The following is a 22,769-nucleotide window of genomic DNA, read 5'->3' on the forward strand; positions in this document are numbered from 1 at the left end:
AGAGAAGTAAAATACCCTACCTTGTGCTCTAGCTCTCCAGCAATGCCCCGCATGCCCAACTCCTCCAATTTTAGCAAAAAATCATGGGATATTTTTTAAGAGCCATACAGTGGATCCGTGCTGCCTCCACACCAGAAATGATCACGGAAGTCATTTCTGATGGCCTTGAAACCACGGATAGGTGGAAATTGCCTATTTTTGCACCCAAGGATGTGGAAACCAGGTTTCTAGGACCTCATTATGGATACGTGAAACCACAGTTGCTGGAACTGCAGATAATGAGGGCCACCTGTACTGACCAGACAGAATCATGACAGAAGCATGATTTGAATGATCTTTCAAACTTGAAGGAAGAAGACTTCCTTGAACTTGGCCTTAATGTATGCAGGCCTCCACAGAGTGCAGCCTCCTCACAAATGGTGTTATGTGTGTGGTGGAGGGAAGAAGCACATGCCTGCTTCACCACCACACAAAGAGAATTAACAACCCAATAACTGTATTATCATGCCAAGGTTTCTAAGAACCATATCCACACTGGTAATATCGGTAAAAAACCTTTAAAAAAAATTTAAGTCTTCATTTTCTAAACCAACTCGTTAGGAATCTAAATTAAGGCAATTTTCCTGCTGTGGTCATGAACTCATGTTTAGAATACTGATGGCACAAATATGCCCCATTGCAACACCTCTATAAAACAAGAGAGGAGAGGTTGTCACTTTAGGAAACATTTATTATGAGGAATTGCTGTAGCCCAGTGCATTGCAGGTTTAAACCATCCTTTGGGAACAACTTGGTATGCTCAGTTCTGTCACAAGACTGTGTTGTTTTTGTGCGATTCCAGTTCAGCTCTATACGGATATTGTGCTGTGGCGTGCAGTGTTCCCTGTAACAGGAATTCCCAGATGTTGACAACTCCCACAATAATCAGCCAAGGGTCATTGCAGCTGAAAATTATATGTGTCGTAGTCAACAACATCTGGGAATCCTTGTTACAGGGAACACTGTAACATGTACATGTCGTATTTGTGTTTGTGTGAATGCTTGTACATACGTTCATTTTAAAAGTGAACCTGGGTGCAGGCCCCCTCAAATGCAAGATACAGACATGAAGTATATTTCTGTAAATGTATTGAACATAAATGCTGGGGAAACTTCAAGGAAAGAGAAGAAGACGACGATCAGCAGCAAGGTGGATGGACTCGATTACGACAGCAATGAATGCACCTCTGAGAGACCTAAAAGGCCAAGTTGAAGACAGATCATCCTGGAGGGAATCTATCTATGTGGTCGCTAAGAGTCAACACCAACTTGAAGGCACTTAATCAATCAATCAAAATTGAACATAATGAGTGAATAACTGTTCATGCATACAGATCTGTACATGTGTACACTGTACATAGATTATATGTGCATTGGACAGAACTTGTGAACAGGGCTCATGTCTTCATAGTAAACTATTTCCTGGCATTTGCAGGATCTTCTCATCTGTCCTCTGTTAATTGCTGCCCTTTATTTTTCCTTATTACAACATCTGCAATTTCTTGTTGTCTACATTTATTCGACAACTTAGCACTTATATGAAGGCATTACCTGTTTCCCTGAGCACTTCACTGAACAATGTACTTTTCTATTCACAGGCTGGAAATATAAACAAGTCTCCAAAGGGTTGTGTGTGCATGTGAGTGTGCTCTACACAGTCATTGTAGCGTTGCAATTGTGTGTGTTTTGCCTCAAACTAAGAAACTCACCCCAAATAATTCTCAGGATATAAATCCATGGGGGAAAGTGAAGTCTGAAACAGGAATATCGAGAGCATGTTCAGGTCTGTGCACTTGATTTATTGCATTACCACTCCAATGGTAAAGATTTGACTCTCCCAATGTAACTGCACACCTCCAGTCAGTAACCTTCAAACCCAGGCAAGCATTTAATGCTACATTCTTCCTTTTTTCTGTTAAAAGATAAACACCTAGTCCATATTATGAGGCTGCAGAGTGGAATGGGGGGAGGAGGTGAAGAAAGCTAAATCTGACCAAGCATAAGTTATGAATCAAATGTACCACATCTCAAAAGCACCACATGTTGTGCAAAACTGGCAAAATAAGGCAACAGCTTCCTCACCACCAGTCCAATATATGGAACTCTAAATGCTTAAAATGGTTCTTTTTAAAAATGCCATCTGTAGGAGGGCACAGTATAAACAAACGGATGTCGCACGACTACAAAGCTTAGAAAAGTGAAAATGACTTGACAGCTGTAAGGTTAGTATGTCTGAAAAAAGATAATATGTGCTTCCATGATGAAGGGGAAGGGACTGAGAGATGCACCAGTTTCTAATGTTTATAAATAGCTATTGAACCACTAATGCATGGTAAATACCCACATTCATTTTTTAAACTTTTCTCAAGAACAGCAAGTAGATCAATTAGAGGACTACAAATTCAGCATCTTTCCATGTCCCATTAGTTGTTTAGTTTAGCAGCAGACAATCCCTACACTATCTTTAATCTCCTCTGATTCCCCACCCCCTCCCCATCTAGGAACTCCTCCCATTGAACTAACTCTTCTGAAATATACAACACTGGCTAGCTAGCCTCACTGACTAATGGCCCCAAATTGATTCTTAATTACTTGCAATTTTGGACAGCATCCAATTAAAATAGCTGAAGTTTCCAGGAGGAGGGGGAAATGGTCTAATGTGCGTTGCACCCCGCCACAGCAATGGCTGCTCTGCAAAGTCCTGCAGAATTAAAATCATACCTCGCGGTCAGGTTTTGCATAAAAAAGCTTCCTGTGGCAATTTGTCATTGAGCTATAAAACACAATCAAAAAAAGTCATCCAAACACCATGAGGAAAATTACATGCTTGCAGAACTCTTCTTAAGAAAAAAGGAAGGAATAGATTATACTAATTTTGAAGAAGGCCAAGGAAATCTTTTCAGTAATTCACTGAATCTTTTCCATTGAATTGTGTGTGCTATATATTTTCCAGCCTTCTGTCTGTGCTAGCCTGGGAGCAGAGGAAATCTTCTGGAAAGCAAAAGATTACATTTCCATGTTGTACTTTTATTTATTTATTTTTATTTTGCTCCTCACAAATGAATGAATAGCTGCAATGAGCCAAGTTATCTTTTTGATTATAAGAGCAATCAGGGTAGAGTTGCTGCTTTATGTGTTCAGCTTAATAATATATAAGAAAGGGTATCTGAGCACCAAGACTGTCCAAAGCACTGTTAGGTGATAGCAGTGCATGTCACGTGGACAACTTTTGTATTCGTTATCAATAATTCATTGCCTGCATGTGGGAATTGATCCCAGCTAGGATATCCCCAGAGGAGTCTACACTAAGGCTGAAGTCACACTTTTTTTTTAAATCCGCAGATTAACATAGCAGGATCAAAAGCCTTTGTCTCTTGTAAATATCCACCGTCCCTGCATTTGTATCTAGCAAAAAGCAAAGTCCTGCATTTATTTAGGTAATGAATTGCAGTAATTAATGCACACATTGATTCTTTTACCAACTTTCCCCTAAAGGTCATTTCCATATTTAATTTATAGAAAACGCATACAATTCCTTTTCATTGGCACGTACTCTTGAATTTGAAAATAATAAATACAGCACCTATTCAGTGGAAAAATGAAAGAGTGATTACAGCACTGAGTAAAGGTGGACAAAAGGTTGATTTCATATCATATGAAAAGATAATTAAATCATAATGCATAAGAGAGTTTTTATTTGTAGTTTGCAGACCAAGCAGCTAAAAATACATCAGTTTTCACTCAGATTGGTCCTTGAAACTGGAACCGTAATTTGGAGACTTGGGGGATAATATATATGATCAAATGCTAATTTTATATTCTAATAATTATATTAAACAACTCCAACCACTAGGTGGTGCTATTCAATGAGTACTATATACAGGTAGACCTCAATATTCATGGGGGTTCCGTTCCACGGCTTTATCATGGATTTAGAAACCACAAATATAGGATCATTGATCCCTATGGGATCGTGGGGGCTAGGTTCCAAAGTGGCTGAAAATGGCCCCCCAAATGGCCCCGAAAATGGCTGAAAATAGGCCAGTATTTTGGGGGGGGGGGCTTCTTCCCTTGCTCTGCTGATTCCTCCAAGTCGCAATGTGCCTCCCAAATGGCAGAAAATCAACCAAAAATCATGTTTTGTTTTTCTTTTGTTTTTATGGCTCCCATCCGTAAAATGGCTGGGCCATTTTAAATCATTAAATCCATTTAGATCCATTTAAATACATTTTATCATAAAAATGATTTGATGATTTGATTTGATTTGATGATTTGATAAAAATGATTTATCATCATAAACATGTCAGTTACATACATTGAAAGAAGCAAGATCACAGCTAAAGAACAGGTTGTCTTTACAAATGCAAAGCTTTTTCTTTTTCTTTTTACAAATACAAAGTTGTTTTTGTTTACATTATTTTACAGGAGATTTGTAGAACTATCATATCATTCAAAGCTATATTAACATTAGTATTTTACCCACACATTGGGAAAATATGTAACTTGTACAAAATGGCATAAAACCTTTTCTCCTTTCATTTGTCCCATCAGGGCTCCCTTCATTCGTGCTTACACAATTTTTACTTTCTTTCACAAGACCAACTTTAGGAATGGCCACCCCATTTTGTGGCTGAGCTATTTTATGGTTTAACCATTTTAAAATAGATTTAAATGGATTTAATCCATTTTAACCATTTTAAAATGGATGAGCCACCCCATTTTGTGGCTCCCATCCCTAAAATGGCAGCCAGAAATTATCTCTGCGGTCATTTCTGGCCACCCTCGACACGTGGATATGCAAGGTCAGCGTGTTTTCTCCCTTTTTTCTGTGTTGCCGAAGTCGAGTGTCATTTTCCTGACCACGGATACACGAAACCGTGGATAATGAATCTGCAAGTAAAGAGGTTTGCCTGTATTGCATTATTAAGACTGTGAGCATAATCCTACCAAAGTTAAGAATTTTAAATCTCAGTTTGAGCATTGAGTACTGTTCATGAATCAGATTTTGTGATTCATTTCAAGCTCGAAATGAATCACAAAATCCTCAAATCAATTAGTTGAAACAGTGGCCAAGCAGATGTTTTGACTAATCAACCTTGAATTGATTTGAGTGATTCGGCCCTAAAGAACAACGGGAAACTCGAAACACCCCATTGTTCCCCATGCATAGGTCCTAGGGACACCAAAGGGGGTCAGGTGGTAGGGTGTGATGAGTGCTACTACCCAACCCACTAAAGAAATGTGCAAGTAGGCAATTTAAAAAAACAACACACACCTTTCCCCCCCAAAAAAACCCCATAGGCTCCTATGATTAAAAAATTAAAAATCACCCACTTGCCCATTTCTTTTGAGGGTTGAGTGGTAAGTAGCACCCATCATGCCGTACCACCAAACCCACTTTGGTGTCCCTAGGACCTACCCATGGGGAACAATGGGATGTTTCAAGTTCCCCATTGTTCCCTATGGCTGAAACAAACTGCACTCACAGATTGCAGACCACAAGTTTCGCATTGCAATTTGCAATGCATTTTGCATCCCTGCCTTGCAAAACACTGCAGATTAGAAGCACACAGTCAAAGGAATCCGTCCACCCTGACACAGAACATCACACTTTTTTTCCCAAACACTGTCCAAAAATGTCCAAAAAAGAATCACTGACGCAGAATCCACTGCCAGTCACAATGCCTACACTGCAATAACATCATTGGCACAAGTTGCTCTTTCACACACAATTATGACTCCTTGCGTTACTTCCAAGCATTGCAACACCTGCCACAGCAGCAGCACCCTTAGCAGCAAGCATAACCATAAGCTCAGCTAGACATCTTCAGCCACATTTTGATTGAGTATACCTTGCAATGCAGAATGCACACTGGAGAGCAGATCAGAGCAGTGAGTTAAGCAAAAGCTAGTCTCAAGGCCAGTCATGGAACTCATCACAGCAATCACCAAGAAATATTATTTTGTTATTATTTATTAATATTTGTATACCGCTCTTCAACCAATGTTCCCAAGGTGGTTTACATAAAAAAATAAACAAGAAATAAATAAGATGGTCCCCTGTCCCCAAAGAGCTCACAATCTAAAAAGAAACGTAAGGCAGATACCAGCAACAGCCACTGGAGGGATGCTGTGCAGGGTTGGATACGGTTAGTTGTTCTCCCCTTGCTAAATATAAGAGAGTCGCCACACACATACACAAAAACACACCTGCCGCTGTACATTTTTCACCATAACAATATTTCACAAACAGACCAAACCAGAACTCCAGGAAGGAAGGAAGGCACCCAAGGTCTGCCTTTGTCAATCTGAAATCCAGAAAAATCTGAGATCCAGTTAATAATATAGCAGCAATAGAACAGCATACTATACTCAGAGCTGAGAAAGAAAACCATGAAATCAAACCTTCCTTGATTCCTTCCTTCCTCCTCACCTGATGTATCATCTTCAGGGGCACACTAAGGGCTCTCTCTGCTGGCCCTCCCCAGACCCTTTGAAAATATTTTGAAATCCCTTCCTTTTTTGTTCCCCTTCTTGCTTACTTTTTTGTTTCCCCCTCCCCAGCCAATGGGGGCACAGTTGCCCATGACAACACTTGATCTATGTGATAACAAGCCAACCAAGAAGCAAGGAGATCTCAAGCCAATCAGAAACCAGTACCAGAAAACCAATCAGCAAGTGGCGGGGGTGGGGGGGTGCGACAGGACTCAAAATCGAGCTTGAATCAGTCAAATCTATCTGAGCTTGAATCGAAGTCGTTTTGATTCAAAATTGAAACAGGCCCTTTATTTTAAGGGTAATTTGTTTAGAGTTCAAATCATTCAAAACAGCCTGATTTGAGTTCAAATCAATTTAAATTTGAATAGATTTGCACATCTCTATTAAGTACATGCTTAAATTTCTTCAACTGAAATTAATGGGACAAAAAAGTTTTAACTTTGGCTGAATTGTACCCTATATGTTTCAATTATAGTGACAATATGCTTAATAATAATAATATGATCATGTTATATGTCCCTTGGCTGACATCCAGATAAGTTATTCAGTATTACTATTCAGGAGTTACTCTGAAGGACTACTTAATTTCAATAAGACTTCAATTGAATAATTTAGACAGGATAACCAAGGATAACCACCCTTTTCTTTAAGCATCATTGTTTGATGGGTTGTATAGAGCAAGTAAATAAGCCCTAAAACATTTACATTTGAAAAGCACCTTTCCATTCTAAAAATATGGCTTTTTTACCATAATAGACAGTCCAACAATGAGTCTTTAGGGAAATGAGGACAAAATAATACTCAAGATTCTGTCAAAGAATTTCTGAGATTCAAGGGAGTACAGTACAAGATTCTTAAGATTCAATTAGAGATTGAAGATGTTATTTTTAAAAGCGGGGGTGGGATTTGTAAAGTATCTTCCATTGCATTTCATGCTGAAGTGCATTCATCAAAGTGTGTGTGTGTGTGTGTGTGTGTGTGTGTGTGTGTGTGTGTGTGTGTAAAATATCACTTGAGAAGGGTAGAATATATGCTGGCAGGTTTGTATAAAAAGCAATGTAAATAAAGAAGATGCTCTAGATTCTGCCAGAATTGTAATCAAATATTTAGTCTGAAATGTACAACTGATGCAAATTCGAAAATGCCTCTTCATCTGAAACACACACAAGGACATACCAAAAAAAAGGGGGGGGGATTATTTGGAAATATATACCAGCTAAAGGATACCTGATTAACCTTTCACTGACTCCTGGAATCACGTGATACAAAGCTTGCCTTCCGCTTAGAGTGATGGCTTTAGAAGAAGATGTTAAATTTAACCTCTGGTGCAATGATAAATTGACAATAAAAAATTCAATGGCTTGGTAATTACCAATCACTTTGGACATCGGCAACATTTTTCAGTTCTGTCAGCACTTATTGGCACAAAAGCTTCGCCTGAAATTCTCCCAGTCTCCCTTCTTTTTAACTTTGTTTTCATGATGCAGATTAAATCTGCCACCCTATTACAGATTCATTTTCCTAATTTTTCATGTCTGCACCATGCCCCAGCTGCACAAGGCTGATAATTGTGGAGACCAGCCCTGATGATTAACATCAGAAGAATTAATTATGCCTGCCATTAAAATTGGAGGTTGCACGTGGTGATCAAGAAAAATTAAGCTTCTCTTGGCCTCTAAATCATCTCACCTTTCAGGAGAGTGATAGTGCCTCGACAGCTAAACTGCAGCCTGTGTCTGAGTGGAGGTCTAAACTACACAGCTTTTGCAGAATGTGTTTGGTGTCTTGCTGGTAGCTCCTGCAATTCAGCGTGACTGTGGGCAGCGGGGGGTGGGGGGGAGAGTATTTTGTGTAGCCCTGTAACGTAACCCCCAGTGGATGTTGGATGTGTGCAGCAGAATGAAGGCGCACATGGAGAAAGAATAAAGAACCCCTGTCCCACTCCAGAGGGCAGAACCTTCACCTTTTGCCAGTATAACTCTGTAAGCGTGGCCCCCTAGTGGCTGAATGCAGATGAATACTGTTTTGTCTCAGAATCATCTGAGCATGGCTAACAAGTAAAGTCAAGGAAGCTATAAATGGGAAGAAGACTTCCTTCAGAAATTGGAAGTCCTGTCCTGATGAAGAGAATGGAAAGGAACACAAACTCTGGCAAAAGAAGTGCAAAGAGACAATAAAGGAGGTGAAAAGAGAGTTTGAGGGACATGGCAATGAATACTGAGCGTATAACTGTGCCTGAACCAAGCTTCTCAGGGACAGAGGCTAAAGAAAAGAATTAGCTAGAGGAGACAAGAGGTGACCTTTTAAACTGTCTGGGAAAATTAAAAATTAACAAATCTCCAGAGCCAGATGGGATCTACCCAAGAGTCCTTAAAGAACTCATATGTGAAATTGCCGACCCCCTTTCAAAAATATATAGAACTCATCCCTACAAACAGCCCCTGGACTGGAAAGTAGCCAATGTAACATCGTCTTTCAAAAAGGGATCCAGGGTGGATCTGGGAAATTACAGGCCGGTCTGTGCTGGACAAATTGATGGAAATAAATCTTAAGAATAAAATTGTTAAGCATATAGAAGAACAGGCCCTGCTGTACCAGCATGGCTTCTGCAAAGGTAAATTTTGTCTCACCAACCTTCTAGAGTTCCTTGAGAATGTTAAAAGGCATATGGATAAAGATGTTCCAGTTGCTATAGTATTTATTATTTATCATATTTTTATGATAAATACCTGTATACCAGGTATACACATATACCTGTCCAGTGTACTTGGATTTTCAAAAATCTTTCAACAAAGTTCCTCATCAAAGATAGTTGATAAAGCAGTCATAGGATAACGGGACAGGTTCATGTGTGGATTGGTAACTGGTTGAAGGACAGGAAACAGAAGGTAGGTATCAATTAATCAGCTTTTGGATGGCTTTAAGAGCGGTTTAGATAAATTCATGGAGGTCTGTCCTCGGCTACTAGTCCAAGGGCTATAGGCCACCTCCAATCTCAGAGGCAAGATGCCTCTAAATATTAGTTGCAGGGGAGCAGCAGCAGCAGAGAGGACTTGCCCTCACCTCTTGCCTGTGGGCTTCCCCAAGGTATCTTGTGGGCCACTGTGTGAAAGAGGATGCTGGACTAGATGGGCCTTGGGCCTGAACCAGCAGGGCTGTTCTTATGTTCTCTATGAAGAGATCTTGTAAGTATCCAATGAGATAACTCACCTTTTCCAGAAAGCATCTCAGTTCAGCAAAGTTTGTTGGTGCTTTTAAGTTTCTAATAGCTTTTACTTTCTCTGGGCATAGCTTTATGCCCTGTTCTGTAAACATTTGTCCTCAGAACTCTATCTTATTTTGTGGAAAATGCATTTTTTGTTTTGTTTTGTTTAGTTTGAGTCCAGACTCCTGGATCAAGATATAGGTCAAGGGTAAGAGTTTTGTCATGATCTTCTAGTGATGTGCTAAGTACTAAAATGTCATCCATGAAAATAATAACCCCTTTTACGCTCCTGAGGAGTTCTGGCATCTTCTTCTGGAAGGTCTCAGGAGCACTGACTGGGGAGTAGCAGCCATGGAGTAAACAGGTTCAAAGAACCTGGGCCACCGTGCTCCAGGGGCCGCACCTGGTGCCCCAGCCACACCACTGCATCTGATGTCAGATGCAGGGGACGTGGCCACATTAGCAAATGTGGCTCCCAGTCTGGCTGGGAATGCCTCTCCCTGCCTTTGCAAGCAGAGAGAAGCCATCCCAGTCATCCTGCAAACACGGCGCTGGTTGAATTTCACTTCCAAACAGGGCAAGTTGTCCCATTTGCTAAGATGGCCATGCCCCCTGTGCCTGATGTCAGATGCAGGGGTCATGGCTGGGGTGGTGGGGACCGCTGGCAGCAGGCTGGACAGGGGCCACCGGCGTCCTCACTACGCCACTGGTGATCCCAAATGGCAATCCCAACATTGGTGATCCCAAATGGCAAGCGCTGACAACAGAATATGCCAAATGCTGTTATACATATTTTTAGCTAGGCACTCTGGTCTGTCAGAAATATTTGCCAGAAGCCACGTGAAGCATCCAATTTGGAAAATATTTTAGCTCTAATTACTTTTGGAAGTAGATCTCCCAGCGTTGGGAGTACGTATTTTCTCTCTCTCTAATTACTACTTCACTTCGCTTCTTAAGGTCTACACAGATATGGATTTTTCCATTTTTTATGACTGGGAGCATTGGGGGTGGGGGGATACAGAGATACAATACTGTACTGTAGTACCCCAAGAGGCTATTTGCATTTTTAAAAAAACCTTCCCCAGTGCTGTGGTTGTCATACAATCTGGGGCTCCTACTGTTGCTTTTAGGCTTTGAAACATGCTTTGGGAGATCCAACCACAGATCTGAGATGAGTCTAAGAGCCAAAGTAGAAGTGATAGTGGTAGACACTTTTCACTGTAGAGCAGGGGTGATCTAACAGTAAAAGAAGCACGAAGGAAAGGGGCAATGAACTCTCCTGCTCCTGTACCTTACCCCACTCCCAGTTGGTTGCTCCCAGCACTTATCTCCATTCTCAGTTTTTGGAAACGGGGCAGACACTTGAATGAAAGCCACATCCCATCAAGCTTAGTCCTAGAGTGGGGCTAATGAAGAAAAATCATTAGAGAATCAGGGGCTGAGACTAAGATAAAAGCTCTCATGAGAAAACCTTCCCTTTGAAATTGGGAGGGTGGAGAGGCAGGGATGAAAACAGAGCTAGATCTCCATCAAATTTCTCCTGCAAATGGGACAGAAACATTGAAGAAGGCAGTTCATGTTGGCCCTAACAGGGATGGCGGAAGAGACATTCATGAGAGGAGCTGTGACAGGACATACAGTGGGGACCCAGTTCTAATTTGCTTTCAGTCATCTAGCCCACAACTAACGTTGCAAGTGACCTACAGACTGGAAGTCAGCAGCTGAACCCAGACAAGGACTCTGCCTTCTTCAGCCAGAGGTCTGAAAGAATTTCAGGGCCCAGTTGCCAAGGGGTGCAGACCCCCCTGCTAAGCATTTGAATTCCCTCCTCATTTTGCTGAACTCCTCCCTGCCAAAGCCTAATAATTCATATATATATATATATATATATATATATATATATATATATATATATATATATATATTTTACATTTATATCCCGCTCTTCCTCCAAGGAGCCCAGAGCGGTGTACTACATATTTGAGTTTCTCTTTCACAACAACCCTGTGAAGTAGTCTAGGCTGAGAGAGAAGTGACTGGCCCAGAGTCACCCAGCTAGTATTATGGCTGAATGGGGATGTGAACTCGGGTCTCCCCGGTCCTAGTCCAGCACTCTAACCACTACACCATGCTGGCTCTCCCCACAAAAGTGTCTTTCCGCCTCCTCAAAAAAAAATTTTTTTAAGTGAGGAGTTCCTCCTCAAGCATTCCCTCTACTCTGCACTGCCCACAGTTGTCAGCCAATATACTAGCTGCTACAAGAAGCAATACCCTCCATTGATTATGCTTACCTTTTTGTGATGGTTGCATTCACACATAACATGGAACCGGAGTTGAAGGGGTCAGAGGTTGCCGGACCATTATGTCTGAATGCAGGACAGCCCCTCGGAACTCTGGTTCCACATGGAGAGCGACCCAAGGTTTCACTCCCCAAACTCCAGTTTGTACCCTCGGGTTGTAGTGAGTTTCACCACCCTAATATGAGGTTTAATGCAGCCTGCATTACAGCTGAATTTGGAAGTGCAGACTGTGCTTCCTCAAACCAGAGTTGAGGGAAGAAGCTCCTCCTTCTCTCTGGCTGTCATTGGATGTGGGGGCTGTCCTTCATGAAAGAAGGCAGCCTGCACAGCCAGCTTCCCCTCCTCTCTGCAGTCTCACTGACTGCAGGCTTCCAGCTCTCTGTTACATCCACATTCAGACAGGAGAGCGAGGTGAGGGTGGGGAGCGGAACCGTGGGTCCATTGCAGCACTACATGTGTGCACACAGCCACACACACACACACACACCCCTGAACACACATACACAATGGTTACATTTGCACGTGACGAGGAACTGCGGGGAGGTCACCAAGGTGTCTGAGTATTATTTGTCTACTGAATACTGATTCCTCCATGCCCTGTTTGGGGATATGAAAGCTGGTGGGCTGTAGGGACTGTGCACAGTCCCTACAGCCCAGTTTGGCCCAAACCCCAACCACAGCTCAAGTGACTTCCCAACGCATAATAAACTTGTGGAATTCTCTGCCACGAGATGTGGTGACAGCCAACAACCTAGATGGCTTTAAGAAGGGTTTGGATAACTTCATGGAGGAGAGGTCTATCATCGGCAACTAATCAGAGGGCTAAAGGCCACCTCCAGCCTCAAAGGCAGGTTGCCTCTGAGTACCAGTTGCAGGGGAGTAACAGCAGGAGAGAGGGCATGCCCTCAACTCCTGCCTGTGGCTTCCAGCGGCATCTGGTGGGCCACTGTGAGAAACAGGATGCTGGACTAGATGGGCCTTGGGCCTGATCGAGCAGGGCTGTTCTTATGTTCCCCTCCATCCCACCCACCCACCCACCCCACCTTTGGTGGTATATGGAGCATGCTGGATGCCTCTCTTTCCCTCCACCCCAACCCACCTTTGGTGGTGTGCAGAGCCAGACAGTCCACCACTCAGTTCCACTGCTCTACTCCTGTTCTCTCCATTCGCCACCCTTTGCCTTTTCAAAAGCCAGAGAATGGTAGTGGGGAGAGAAGCAGAGTGGCAGTGGCACTTCACTGTAGGGTGAGGTGGCACCAGGGTGGGGAGGCACAGTGAAGCCCCCCCCCGCACTGCCAATTTGCCACCTGAGGCAATTGCCCAGCCATGCCTCAGTAGCAGGCCAGGCTTGCCAGCCTTCAGGGGCCCTTCTGGGCCATGTCACCAGGCACTGCAATGCATTCTGTGTGGGGTTACCTTGGAAGAACTGCAGCTGGTTCAAAATACAGTGCCTAGACTGCTAACTGGGTCTTGGCAAATGGAACCTAGCTCAGCGGTTTTAAAACTGCCCTGAATTTCCTGTCTGTTGGCAAGCATAATTCAAAATGTTGCTTTTAACCTTTGAGACCCTAAATGATTTGGGATTCAGGTACCGTTAGGCCTTCCTTCTCACACATGAACCGAAGTACTGAGATCATTCTCAGAGACCCTTCTCCATGTTCCCCTACCACTGAAAGTGAGACAGGTGGCAACTTGATATGGGGCCTTCACAGTTGTGATGCCCCAATTTTATCTCTCTCTCTCTCTCTCTCTCTCTCTCTCCAGGGAAGCTCACCTGATGCTGAGCCTGATTTCTGTTCAGTGCCAGGTAAAACCGTTAAAAAAAATATTACAGGCCTTTCTAGATCTGCTAGGTTTAATCTTGTTTTAAATCTGGAATACTACCTGCTTCTCTGTCTAAATGCTTCATATTATTTTGTAAGCCACTATGGGAGTCCTGTTGGACTGAAGTGTTTACTTATTTCCTATAGTCCATTTGCTGTCTACAGTGGTAAGTGGAGGGTCAAACTTATTATGTTCTTAGAGCTGTTCTCCCTAATTTTCTATTTTCTTTCAAGGAGTTTGAACATAACTGTCTTTTTGGGTGACAATATGAGGCTGTTCTCACAAGCAGCCAAGATTGGGCTAGGGCAGCTAAGCTTGGCCTTGGCTGCTGTGGGAACTGCCAGGCACTGTGTGGCTCCTGGTTGCGCCTCGGCGGTAAACCTGCCTAGGGAGCCTGCCAGTTAGCCAGGGTTAAGCGCAAGCATATCCTTAACCCAGGCTAACTGCTCATACTGCTCTTAGCTAACTGCTAAGAGCCAGCATGGTGTAGTGGTTAGAGTGCTGGACTAGGACCGGGGAGACCCGAGTTCAAATCCCCATTCAGCCATGATACCTTCTAGGTGACTCTGGGCCAGTCACTTCTCTCTCTCAGCCTAACCTACTTCACAGGGTTGTTGTGAAAGAGAAACTCAAGTATGTAGTACACCGCTCTGGGCTCCTTGGAGGAAGAGCGGGATATAAATGTAAAAATAATAATAATAATATGTCAGTGCCGGCTGCTCGCATGGTGCATTGTGGGGTTTCCAGGGGCTGAGACAGTGCGCTGCCTGGGGCAGCAGCAGCTCATCTGGGCGCCCGATCTGCGTGTCCAGCAACTATTCTAGGTAGTCTGCGAGGAAAGTAAGCTGCTGCAGCCTTCCCTGCCACCTGCCCTGAACCCTGCTCATGGGATCATGAGAAAGGGTGCAACAAGATAATCTAATTGCTCAAGGACCAACCCAAGACCCAGTAAAACTGAGGTATAGGGATCCAAGCTAATTTGCTCCCATGGACTTTGATGGGATTCTCCATCCACGTTTGTCATGAGTTGTATATCAAGGTAAAGATTTTTAAAATGCCTCCTTCTCTAATATTTCATGTCTCTTCTCTAATATTTACCTGCTTTGGGGAGAAAATTATTTAATATTTCTTTTTTAGTTTAACTAAACATCTTGGGGGAAATGAAATATCCAACCACAAAAGTAGACGTCTTTGGAGTTACAGGGAGATCTTTTACTTTTGCAACCGTTATAAACTGAAAGGAAATAATTATTTTAGTGCTAGATAGAGGCAGTGATATTACTTGGAAATAAATGGATAAAGGAATAAAAACCGATTTCAAAAATTTTGAGGCAAAGTAATAATGAGTAAGGAAAAGCCTGTTGATTGACTTATTTCCAAAATGATTGTTGCATGAATTTGATCTAGCCAAGGGTATGAAATTTACTAGAGTCATAAAGACTAAGATGATATGCATTTATCATGGGTCCCCCCCCCCACAACTATTATATGTTTTGTTTTCAAATTACCATAATCATGTATATTGCAGGGAGAGCTTACAAGAAGGAGACAGTTTGATGAACGAATGTAAATATCATATGCCAAATGGTAACTGTCACTCACAACGACACAAAGCATATGCATAAACTATGCAACCCTGTGGAACCACAGGGAAACCATTCTGCTGGGGATTCATATTAGCTGATAATAGTTAACAGATTTTGAAAATAAACTTTGCAAAATTAAAGCAAACAGTGTCATTAGAATAAATTACCTTCACCTATAAAATGCATTACAAACCTGGAAGGACCAAAGATTTAGAGATTGATTAACTTCTACTGGAAGTCATGTGCCAAATGAAATATGAACAGCTTTTTAAAAATGTCTTAACTTTAAATCCTAAGGTATGCTTACTTCAAACATATGTTACAGCTATAGTGAAGGATATTGTATTCTATATAAAATAGGCCATTTAGTACTTGTGATCATTTTATTGCACTGTCTCACAAATGACAACTAGTAGAGTGTACAAGATTAAAGGAGCATTTATTGTATTTGTAACAGAATTCCAGGAATGCCATAAAATGAAGGGTGAAGTCATACATTAAAACATTTTAACAACATAGCTTAATTGAAATAGTTGGAACAGTACAGTTTTCTCAAGGGCTGGGATCCAAAGATTTTCTTAGTCACGTGAAAAGGCTTGTGCATGCCCAGTTTTTTAAACGTGATTTCCCTTTAGCTGCACAAAAAACCATGCCATATCATAAATTGCTTTTGAAAATCTATTCAATTCCAAAAGCAATTTGGCATGCAGAATGGGGCGTGGGGATGGTGGCTACTATTCAAGAACACAATAGTGTTCCATGGGCTCTCACTGAGCCCACGGAATAGCAGAGACATTTTTGGATCATGGCCATAGTGCCCAACAAAGTCCTTCTTGGGTCATGGCCACGATGCCCAAATACATCTATCATGTGATTGGGAGTTGGTGCTTGATATTTTAAAAAGCAGTCACAGGAGCCCCTGATCTGGATCACAAATATAGTGTGGCTGGAGGGAGATTTTTACTCTTTGTTCCCATGGTCCTGGCCTGGTACATTATTTGCAATCTTGATAAAGCTAGAATCCTATGCCAAGCAAACCAGAGGTCTTGAACAAAAGATCGTCCCTGGGAACTTGAACAGTCCCACCCTAAAACACAGTCAAGGCAAGCTTCCAAGCAGCTACATAGATCTGGCACAATGCAGGCCTTTTGTCTTGGGATCCATCTAAATAATGACCATTCCACCCAAGCATCTCCTACAAATCCTGCACCAGAAGATTTCCCATTATCTCTTTTATACTCTAATCCTGTCTTTGCAGCCCCATTAGGAAACCTTACCAAAAAAAACCCCTCTAAATAACATTTGCTTTTACACCCAAGTGCCATGCTTTTCAGATGCAGAATAGCAGCAGTCCTTCTGCTCTTAGGGGAACATAAGAATACTGAGTCAGACTATTGGTCTATCTAGCTCAGTATTGTCTACACAGACTGGCAGCAGCTTTTCCAAGGTTTTAGGCAGGAATCTTTCTCAGCCCTATCTTGGAGATGCTGCCTTGAAACTTGAAATCTTATGCTCCTCCCAGAGCGGCTCCATCCCCTGAGGGGAATATCTTACAGTGCTCACAAGTGGTCTCCCATTCAAATGCAAGCAGGGTAGACCCTGTTTAGCTGGGGAGACAAGTCATGCTTGCCACCACAAGACCAGATCTCCTCTTCCCACATCTCCTGGGAAGCCACCCAGTCAGTGCTCCATGAATGCACTCCTTTACTTCAGCTTCCCTGAAGGTATGCTCACAAGGTTGATGTGACACTGAGTCTCCTTCCCCAAGTCTCCAACGAGCCTCCACTCCTCCTTCATCCCCCTCACATGGACTTACACAGATGGTATCCTGCCCACCCCAATCCCTGGGGATTTGTAGTTGCTTCATTGCTAGTAAAGTGGTTTTAGGCTAGAATTGGAACCCTGGACTGCAAAGTCCAGAACTGAGGCTGGACCATTCCTTGTGTGAGCTTGCAACAGGATAACCCCTGCACCTGGCTGGTATAGGAATCCCAGTGCTCACTTTTGCTAGCTATTGGCACATGGAGTGCTTTAGCCTTGGAAATTACTGCCATGCCAACACCTTTGGCATTACTCATGAGACAGCAGATCAAGGACAGGTATAAAGCTGCTATTTATCTTTCTCCCTCTTCTCTCCCTCCCCTCTTTTGTCCATATTCCAGCATTTACCAGCTGCCTGGTTAACCAAGCTTCTAAACTGTCCCCATCCCTCTTTTTCTCCAGGAGTTGCCTTCACTCCCTGCACAACCAAGATGGCACTAAGGTTTCCCATTACCACATGTATACATTGTACTCTGCTTTATACAAAAATAAATCTTATGTCTCAAAAGCCTTTGCAAAAGCCTTGCTTCTGAATCTGTTTGCTCTGAAGTACCCTGACTTTGTCTTGCCTCTGTCTGAACTGTGATCGGTTCATTATTCATGACTGCATGTTTGGTTTTGCGCAATCCCTCCCTTTTTGGTTTGAAGGCATGGTACATACGTGAGTATTGTACACTGTCCACTACTGCTCCCGCATGGGATTTTGTTTAGGGGTTATAAAACTGGGGTGGATCAGATTTGTAGCGTTTGTTAGAAATCCAGCATTTAAAGACTGCTGGGGAGTGGAGACCACAAGACTAGTATTAGAGCTAGTCTTATAACTCAAATATAATCTTTCCCCCTCCCCCAGTAGGGGTGTGCACGGAACCGCCAAACTGCGGTCCGGCACTGGGGTGGGGGTGGCTTTAAGAGCGAGGGGAGGGTTTACTTACCCCTCCCGCCGCTTTCCCGCTGGCGCTGTAATTTCAGTAGTAATTGCGGTGGCAGGATACCTCCCTGCCGCCCTTCCCCACTGTCGCTATGAAAAACTCCCAGGAGTCCTTTGCACGCGCGCACATCGTGCGCACTCGCGCTTCACATCTCTGTGACGTGCGCGCGCGCAAAGGACTCCTGGGAGTTTTTCATAGCAACAGCAGGGAAGGGGTAGCAGGGAGGTATCCTGCTGCCCCAATTACTACTGAAATCACAGCGCCAGAGCGGGAAAGCAGTGGGAGGGGTAAGTAAACCCTCCCCCGTTCTTAAAGGCACCCCCCCACCTGAATCGGACCGCCCAGGTCTGGACCGGTCTGTGCCCATCCCTATCCCCCAGCAATCAACCTCTTATATAAGAACATAAGAACAGCCCTGCTGGATCAGGCCCAAGGCCCATCTAGTCCAGCATCCTGTTTCACACAGTAGCCCACAAGATGCTGCTGGAAGCCACAGGCAGGAGTTGAGGGCATGCCCTCTCTCCTGCTGTTACTCCCCTGTAACTGGTACTCAGAGGCATCCTGCCTTTGAGGCTGGAAGTGGCCTATAGCCCTCCGACTAGTAGCCGTCAATAGACCTCTCCTCCATGAAGTTATCTAAACGCCTCTTAAAGCCATCCAGGTTGTTGGCTGTCACCACATCTTGTGGCAGAGAATTCCACAAGTTGATTATGTGTGGTGTGAAAAAGTACTTCCATTTGTTGGTCCTAGATTTCCTGGCAATCAATTTCATGGTATGACCCCTAGTTCTAGTGTTATGTGAGAAGGAGAAGAAATGTCTCCCATGTCTCCCTGCAGTTGTCTTTTTTCTAAACTAAAAAGCCCCAGGTGTTGTAGCCTTGCCTCACAAGGAAGGTGCTCTAGGCCCCTGATCATCTTGGTTGCCCTCTTCTGCACCTTTTCCAGTTCTACAATGTCCTTTTTTCAGATGTGGTGACCAGAATTGTATGCAGTAGTCCAAGTGTGGCCACACCATAGTTTTGTATAAGGGCATTATAATATTAGCCTTTTTATTTTCAATCCCCTTCCTAATGATCCTTAGCATGCAATTTGCCTTTTTCACAGATGCCGCACATTGAGTCGACGCTTGCAATGAGCTGTCCACCACGACTCCAAGATCCCTCTCCTGGTCAGTCACCGACACCTCAGATCCCATCAGCATATATGTGAAGTTGGGGTTTTTCATCCCAATGTGCATCACTTTATAATTGCCAACAATGAACCACATTTGCCATTTTGTTGCCCATTCACCCAGTTTGGAGAGATCCTTTTGGAGCTCCTCACAATCTGTTTTGGATTTCACTACCCAAAAGAGTTTGGTATCATCTGCAAATTTGGCCACCTTGCTGCTCGCCCTGCTTCTAGATCATTTATGAATAAATTAAAAAGCACTCATCAATTAAAAAGCATTCAACATTTATGAATAAATTAAAAAGCATTTTATTTAATGAAATAAAAAGCAAATGACATGCCATTATTTTTATTTGATTTTTCTCTGCCTTAAAAAAAAAAGTGGGGGGAAGTGACTGTTAAGGGGTGGTGGTAGTGATGGTGGTGAAGAATAGTGCCTGTTCCCTGCTATTTTAACCTTTTGCCCTAGTAACAGCTGAGAAGAATTTCTGTAAGGGCTGGTGAAATCTGCCCCCACACTTCCCCCACCCCATCACAGGAAAGATAAATCTCAAAGATAAAGGACAACCATTATTACATTTGAATGGTTTGATTCATGTCTCTGAGGTGGATTGGGCCTGTTCTGCACAAAAGCCTCAAATGCTTAGCGGTGGTGGCAGTGTTGTTGCTTCTATATGATAGTGGCCTCTTCCTTCGTTTTGTTCCATTTTACCATCCTCATATGGTCGGTAAAGTTGCACCAGTTCCTGTCATGCCTAAAAGTCCTGAGCCCTTACAAGGGACTTAGGTGCCCCTTCTGCCTATGAGGTACAAGGCTGGACGTTTGAAAAAGCCAAACAGGAGCACGGAGGCCTAGCAGTTCTGAGGAAAAAATGAAGGAAGAGGCCACCCACCATCACAGCTAAAGAGCCAAGGCCTATGTGACTGAGCCTGTAGCCCTATTTACCTCAGATACATGAATTAAATCACGCAAGTGTAATAATGGCTGCCCTTTATTTTCAAGAGATATATCATTCCCTGGGGACAGATTTCACCAGATTTCACCAGCCCTGGCAGAAATTATTTTCAACTGTTACTAGGATAAAAGACCCACCCCTCCCAAAGTAGAAAACATGTAATGTTCACTCCCATCCCCTTTTCTTTGCTGCTCCCCCACTTTTTTTTTTTTTAAGGGAGAGAAATATCCCCTATACTGGCATGCTCTATAAGAGGGCAATATTTTTGGGAGGGGAGATTTTATTTTGAATAATAGAACTAGTTCTAATACTAACCTTGTGCTTTTCACTCCCCTCCACTCCAACATAATCTTCATTGCCAGCAAAGAAATTTGCAATCATTCATGACTCTACAAATGGCAGATTTCCTGAATTTCCTTCTACAAATCCTTCTTCAATCATTTTCAGTAATCAGTGCAAAGCAAATCCACACAACTCAGTCAATCCTCTCAGACATCTCAGAAGGCTGCAGGGAGGTTGAGCAGTGTTGTTATCATAATCACCTCACACAAGGGGAGAACACCGTTCTTTGCTCTGTCAGAGAAATGTGAATCTTTAAAGGGGGTTTTAAACAAACAACTTCAGGTAGGATGAATTGCAACACTACCTAATGGTGAGCTGCTTAATGGAGTAATACTACCAAAAAAAAATGCTATATGAGATTTAGGATATATCCGCATTCTTAATTCTCTGGATTCTACAAATGCAACTACTTAAGGTCCACTGGAATGCTGGTTAGGTTTAAGGAAAGGATCTATCATAAACATTACACCCAAGCAACTCAATTATCCTCCTGAATTGTATTGTCCATCCAAAGGATCAAGGGGCGGGTGGCAAAGGGGGCAAACTGACAAGACCTGACATAGTTGCATAATAATCACATGGCACTAATAGCATTGTTATCTATTGACAATGCGGGGAGAGGCATGCAAGAAGATGCCTCAAAGACTGTGAGGTGGGTCTCACAAGCAGTGAGACCCGCTTTTGCAGGGAGAGCGGGCTAAACCTGCTCTCCTTGCAGATGATCCCGGTGGGAGCCCTGGGCAACCAGATTGGCTGCTCACACAATTGCCGGCTCCGTGACGGAGCCGGTGGGGGCTGGGGAGCTCAGGGGCCGGGTGGCCCCCAGAAGCTCCAGTATGCCCTGCACAAGTGCGCAGGGCATACTGGGGAGACCCCCCCAGAGCTGGGAAGTAGCTTTTTGCCTCCCCTCAAGGGGCCTCCTTGTGAGTAGCCGCGGCTCGCTCCGCAAACTCGACCTAAGGGGAGGGCTAAAAAAGCAGGCTAGCCGCTTGTAAGCCACCGGGCTTGCCTGCGAGCCCAGTGGTTTACACAATCAGCCAAAATCGGGCTGGGCTCTCCTAGCCCAATTTTGGCTGATCGTGAGAATAGCCCCTATGTTTTGCCTTGGGCCACAGAAGGGCCTTTGCTATCATGTAGCCCACCCAAACATTGGTAATTCTGAGATTACAGATAGGTGAATGCCCCTCCCCTTGGCTATATCACAGCTTGAATAAAAAATACCCAGAACAGCAAGCTCTCAATCATGTTTACAGAAACAATATTCACTAAAGTACTTCTTACCAACAAAATTGCTTCGTTAAAAAAAAAAAAATCAAAGTACACATGGGAAGTAGTGATTAATAATGCTCTACTTTGTTAGACTCAGTTGATGAGGACCTGCTAGTTGGGTCAATATTTCATCCCTGGTGATTTGATATTTTTTACACACTGCTACTAATCCATGCTCCTAGTCTAGCAAACAGGCTAGAGAGTTAAACAGTCTCTCATTCTCTCAATTTTACAACATTAGCCATGCTTGCCCTAAAAAATATTTTAATTCTTGAACAATAATACTATCCTCTGTGGGCCATAAAACAATGGAATTGAGCAGATTGCTGGTAATGTATATATGCTGTTTTAAATCAATAATGTAAAAAGTGGTGGGGGGGTTGGGTGGTGTCAAACACAGTAAGGTCATTCACACAACTGAAGCTTACCTGGCCTGGAGAGGGCTGGGGAAAGGCAGGAGCTGTCCTGACTTCCCCACACGATGTACGCTGCTCTCAGGCTTACCATCGCCATGTGCCCACACAACTGAGGCACGGCAGCTGCAACAGTGGCAGGGGAGCAGCGGGAAAGCAGGCTGTGGCCTCCCACATCCCACAATGCACCGTGCAAGGAGCATTGTGCATTGAGGGATTTCCCCACTGCAGAGGGGCTCTAGCCACCTAGCTCTGTGGCTGCTCAGGCTGCAGTTAGCCCAAGCAGCCACACGACTGAGGAAGGGCGCACTTGCACCCTTCTACCTCAGTAAAAGCCCAGGGGGATACTTAGGCTACCTGGCGGGGCAGCACCAAGATTGGGCCCAGTCCTGGTGCTCCACACAAGCAGCCTTACAA

At 43.4% G+C, this 22,769-nt stretch overlaps 1 long non-coding RNA gene across 1 annotated transcript in view; it reads right to left on the reverse strand.

Moving 5' to 3' along the window:
* Positions 1 to 3,806: 3,806 nt before the first annotated feature.
* LOC128339933 (uncharacterized) overlaps positions 3,807 to 22,769 on the reverse strand; it is a 28,135-nt gene continuing 9,172 nt past the window's right edge. The window contains exons 2-3 of the long non-coding RNA XR_008313342.1: positions 20,644 to 20,901; positions 3,807 to 4,929 (exon numbers count right to left, since the gene is read on the reverse strand). This is a non-coding gene — a long non-coding RNA (uncharacterized LOC128339933). The remainder of the gene's footprint in view (positions 4,930 to 20,643; positions 20,902 to 22,769) is intronic.

This window comes from Hemicordylus capensis, chromosome 1 (assembly GCF_027244095.1).
Source record: "Hemicordylus capensis ecotype Gifberg chromosome 1, rHemCap1.1.pri, whole genome shotgun sequence".
Classification (NCBI taxonomy): domain Eukaryota; kingdom Metazoa; phylum Chordata; class Lepidosauria; order Squamata; family Cordylidae; genus Hemicordylus; species Hemicordylus capensis.